Genomic DNA, 5,883 nt, shown 5'->3' on the forward strand with positions numbered 1-5,883 from the left:
GATCTGCCCCCGCCATGCCCCTTCCCTCCCCTCTCGCCTTCCACCACAATGGCCTGACCAGCCAGAGGCAGCTCTCCACGCTGCTGGCTTTGCTCCATGCTGCACTGTGATTGTGCTCAGCACAGGCATTTATCAGCCAAATTATTGGCCCCATCGGGCCGATATCTGTTACAGACAATTTTCTTTATATCAGTACTGATCCAGTATCAGTCTGATGTGTCAGTGCACCTCTAATAATTGTTTTGTGCCTCCATTTCCCCACCTTAAAAAGGACAGCAAGATTTTTATTTCCTTTCTACAGAAGGAGGCTGTGAAGTCTAATCCATTAATATTTGTAAAGTGGTTTAAGATCCTTAGAAGTAAAGTGTTAGAAATGGGTATTATATTCTTGGAAACATAAATCTATAGCAAATCTTTTTGCTCAGATCCTGTTTGCCCATCCAAGTCACCCTATGCATGCTAACATATTTTGGAGTCTACCTCTCTATTGTGTTCATTCCCCTAACTCTCAGAGGCATGTAATTTAATCGAAAGTAGCATAGCCAAAAGGTCTGAGCGCAGGACTGCACAAGAGATGCTCCTGAGCAAGAACTCTGCCTTAGGGTAAAAACAAAGGTAGCATCTGAGGCAATTCTGATTGATTCAAGTCAAAACCTGAGGGAAGTGCAGACCTTTATGCATACCTTGTTCCTAGAATGAAAGACAGTTAACTCAGCTTGGACTGTTACAGGAAAAAAAATGTTATCTTGGATGCTTCACAGGGTGTATCTACACATGCAATAAATATAATGCAATAAACTTTGGTGTATATTGTGCCAGAGTTTATTGCTCCTGGCTGGCATGGCTACATGTGTACCCAGGACCACAGCACATTGAGCTGGGTAGGAGCAGCCGTGGCTGGCAGGGAGTCCAGGGGAGTGCTGTGGAGGAGCTGGCTGGGGCATGAGGGTGCTCCAGCATGGGACTAGTTGGCTGGCAGCCCTTGCACTGAAGCATCTCCTTGCCCCATTCAGCCCTGTTAGCATCTACACATAAGTTGCTGTGCAGCAAATAATGCTGTAGCAGGATAGTACTTGTATATAGGAGTACTAACCTACAGGGTGTTTGTTTGTTTACTGTGACCTAGTAGGTCTGGACATGTAGACCTGGAGACTTTACTGCAGAACTAATTAGGCAGCTCCATGGTAAACATCTCATGTAGACACATCCACTGGTACTTAAATTGGGACAATGGGCTTGCAGCTTGTAGGATCCCAGAATAAAAGGCTTTGTTTTTGGAGAAATCTGTTGTTACCCTTACTCCCCTTAATAGTTGTATCTTGACCTCTTGATGCAGTGTCTCCTTTTATTTAATAACAGCAATATTAACCTACCTCACAGCAAAATACTTTGACGCTGAAATGTGCTAATGGCTACGCAAGTGTTGGGTATCATTACCAAGAACACACTCAGGAAGAAAGAGAGGTTCCTGAGCATGGAGAAGAGCCTACTCAATTTCATCTGCTGCTAATACATTTTTCTATTGCTACAATTAACCTCATATAAAAATCAGCAGTGAGTTTACATGTTGACTTCATAAACAATGGATAATTGCTTTAAAAAAATCCGCAGTCCAGGAAATTACATTTCTCCTTTGCTTCTAAAATTACAAACTTCTGACTTCCCAGCTGGTAATACAAGCAATCAGAGTAGGGTCTCCTGAGTGCAGTTGTACGACACACATGAAAAACAATCTCATTTCATAAAGAATTAACCCACAGCCAGCCACATTTAACTACCACTGCTATGTGAAATAAGCCCACCAAGAGATATTCTTTCCACTGTGCTTAGGTGGCTATGAATTTGTTGGGTAACACTGCAGCTTCTCACAGGCTTACAATACCAAGACATACAGACACTGGGAAAGGAAGGTCGTGGGGTTAAGGCACTATTTTAGAACTCAGGATATCTGGCTTTATCTTGTGGTTCTTCCATATACTTATCATGTGCCCTTGAACTAGCCATGTGACCTTGCTGAATCTCATTTTCCCTCTGTAAAACAGGGGGCCACAACACTTCCTTTATCTCTTTTTTCTGTCCAGATTGTAAAAAAAAAAAAAAAAAGCTTTGATCTCAGCTGAAGCTCCTAGGTTCATGGTCATCAATCTTTTTATTCTCATAGCATCCCTCAAAAAATCAAAGAATCAAAGAAAATTAGGGTTGGAAGGGACCTCAGGATGTCATCCAGTCCAACCCCCTATTCAGCAGGACCAACCCCCATTAGATCATCCCAGCCAAGGCTTTGACCAGCTAGATCTTAAAAACCTCCAAGGATGAAGATTCCTCTCTGGGTAACCTGTTTTAGTGTTTTAATACCCTATTAGTGAGAAAGTTTTCCTAATGTATAACCTACATTTCCCTTGCTGCAATTTGATGCCATTGCTCCTTGCTCTGTTATCTGTCACCACTGAGAACAGTTTAGCTCCATCCTCTTTGGAACCACCCTTCAGGTAGTTGAAGGATGCAATTAAATACCATCTCAGTCTTCTCTTCTCCAGACTAAATAAGCCCAGTTCCCTCAGCCTCTCCTCATAAGTCACTAACTACTTTTGTTGCCCTCCACTGGACTCTCTCCAATCTTTCCACACCCTTTATGTAGTGGGGGACCCAAAACTGGACACAGTACTCCAAATGTGCTGACTAGAGGGGAATAATCACTTCCCTCCACCTGCTGGCAACACTCCTAGTAATGCGGCCTAGCGTGCCATTAGCCTTCTTTGCAACAAGGGCACACTGTTGGCTCATATTCAGTGTACTGTCCACTGTAACCCCCAAGTCCTTTTCTGCAGACCTGCTGTTTAGCCAGTCAGTCCCCAGCCTGTACCAGTGCATGGGATCGTTCTGTCTTAAGTGCAGGACTCTGCACTTGTCCTTATTGAACCTCGTGAGATTTCTTTTGGTCCAATCCTCCAATTTGTTGAGGTCTCTCTGAATCCTACCCTCTAGTGTATCTACTACTCCCCATCCACAAACTTGCTGAGGGGGCACTCTATCCCATCCTCTGGGTCATTGATGAAGATATTGAACAAATCCTGTCCCAGGTCCAATCCATGGTACACTCCACTTAATACCAGCTAACAACTAGACATCGACCCATTGATTACTACCCTTTCAGTATGATAATCCATCCAGTTTTTTATCCACATTATAGTCCATTCAACTGGTACTTCCTTAGCTTGCTTGCAAGAATGTTGTGGGAGACCATATCAAAAGACTAGGTAAAGTCAAGGTGTATCACATCCACTGCTCGCCCCACGTTCACAGAAACAGTCATCTTGTCATAGAAGGCAATCAGATTGGTAAGGCTTTACTTGCCCTTATTGAATCCATGCTGACTGTTCCTAACCACCTCCTTCTCCAAGTGCTTAGAAATGGATTCCTTGAGGACCTGCTCCATGATTTTTCCAGGGACTAACGTGAGGCTGACTGGTTATAGTTCCCCAGATCTTCCTCCTTTCCTTTCTGAAAGATGGACATCATTCTTGCCCTTTTCTAATCATCCAGGACTTCTCCCAACCACCACAAGTTTTTAAAGATGATGGCTGGTAGCTCTGCAATCACATTGGCCAACTCTCTCTACACCCTTGGGTGCATCACATCCAGCCTCATGGACTTATATGTGTCCAGCTTCTCTAAATAGATCCTTTTTACACTGTTGGCTGCTTACCTCCTCCCCAAACTGTGCTGCCAGGTGCAGCAATCTGGGACCTGACCTTGTTTATGAAGACTGAGGTAAAAAGAGCATTGAGTACTTCAGCCTTTTCCACATTATCTGTCACAAGGTTGCCTCCCCCATTCAGTAAGGGACCCACACTTTCCCTGATCTTCCTCTTGTTTCTGACATACTTATAGAAAATCTTCTTGTTACCCTTCGAGTCCCTTGCTAGTTGCAACTCCAGTTGTGCTTTGGCCTTTCTGGTTTCATCCCTTCATGCCTGAGCAATGCTCTTCTACTCCTCCCTAGTCATTTGTCCAAGTTTCCACTTCTTGCCAGCTTTCTTTCTGCAGTTTAGCTCACTGAAGAGTTCCCTGCTAAGCCAAGCTTGCCTTCTGCCATACTTACTGGTCTTCCTGCACCACAGGCGACTGGTTGGGAGTGTTACGGGGTTACACATGCCTGCCCCCCACTCCCAAGATTAGCTCCCAACTCGGTGCTGCTCAGGATGGGGCAGTTTTTTTGCCACGCAGGCCTGCACATTGGTATGTTTAATTCTTGTGCCCTCAGTAAGGTTTCTTTAAAGTACAACCAGCAATCCTGTACTTCGTTCCCTCAGACTGGCCTCCCAGGAGATCCTGCCCATCAGTTCCCTGAGGGAGTCCAAGTCTGCTTTTTTGAAGTCCAGGGTCCTTACTCTACTGATCTCCTTTTTCCTTGCCTCAGGATTTTGAACTCTTCAAAAACTTCCTGGATTGCCTCTGAACTCCTGTATTGCCCTCCCAGCATATGTCAAGGGGCGCATCTACACATGCCCCTATGGTGCTGTTGTTACTGTGCCATCATTTACTACTTCCTTTCGGAAGTAGTAAATGATGGTAGAGTAACAGCTTGTACTGCAGTGTGCCATTGGCGCATGGTTATTTTTAGCCGCTACGTTGCCATAGCAATGCACTATGGCGAGGAAGCATGTTGTTATGGTGATGTAGGTGCGGCATCACAGTTTGTGCCCACTGATGCTATGTCGCCATAGTGAATTGCTGTGGCGATGTAGTGTCTCATGTAGATGCACCCAGGGTGACTGAAGTTCCCCCATGAGATCAAGGGCAAAAATGACAGATCTTAGCTTCCATCCATTTCTTGACTACATAAAGAATAATTCTTACGTTTACAAAGACACTGTCTCTCACCTCATTCTTGTTAAAAAATTAGGCGACTGTGGTGTCGATCCCTACACTATCAGATAGGTCACCAATTGGCTGGAGGGCTGCACCCAGAGTGGTGGTGGTGGACGGGTCATTTTTGACCTGGAGGGATGTGGACAGTGGGGTCCCCCAGGGCTCGGTCCTCAGGCCTGCACTATGCAACATCATCATCAGCGACTTGGACAAGAGGGTGAAAAGCACCTTGTTCAAATCTGCGGATGACACTAAGATGTGGGGAGAAGGGGGCACGCTAGAAGGGAGGGACAGGCTGCAATTGGATCTGGACAGGTTCCAGGGTGGGTGGATAAGAATAAGATGGGATTCAATACTGACAAGTACAGAGTACTGCACCTAGGGAGGAAGAGCCAGCATCATACCTACAGGCTGGGGAACTCCCTTCTCGTCAGCACAGAGGCAGAGAAGGATCTTGGAGTCGTTCTAGACTCCAAGATGAACATGGGCCACCAATGTGTATGGGACACAGTCAGGAAGGCTAATTGCACCTTGTCATGCAACCACAGACACATCATGAGCAGGTCCAAGGAGGTGATCCTCCCCCTGTATGTGACACTGGTCAAACCACAGCTGGAGTACTGCATCCAGTTCTGGGCGCCGCACTTCAGGAGGGATGTGGACAACATGGAGAGGGTCCAGAGGAGGGCCACTCGCATGATTAGGAGTCAGCAGGGCAGGCTCTATGAGGAGAGGCTACAAGACCTGAACCTGTTCAGCCTCCACAAGAGAAGGCTGAGAGGGGATCTGGTGGCCATCTATAAACTGGCCAAGGGAGACCAGCAGGCAATGGGAGAGTCCCTGCTCCCCTGAAAACTACTGGGAGTAACAAGGAATAACAGCCATAAGTTGATGGAGAGTAGATTCAGGCTAGATACCAGGAGGCACTACTTCACAGTCAGGGCAGCTAGGATCTGGAACCAACTTCCAAGGGAAGTGGTGTTCGCTCCTACCCTGGGGGCCTTCAAAAGG

Source organism: Gavialis gangeticus, unplaced genomic scaffold (assembly GCF_001723915.1).
Source record: "Gavialis gangeticus isolate Ggan-Ray unplaced genomic scaffold, GavGan_comp1, whole genome shotgun sequence".
NCBI classification, from domain to species: domain Eukaryota; kingdom Metazoa; phylum Chordata; order Crocodylia; family Gavialidae; genus Gavialis; species Gavialis gangeticus.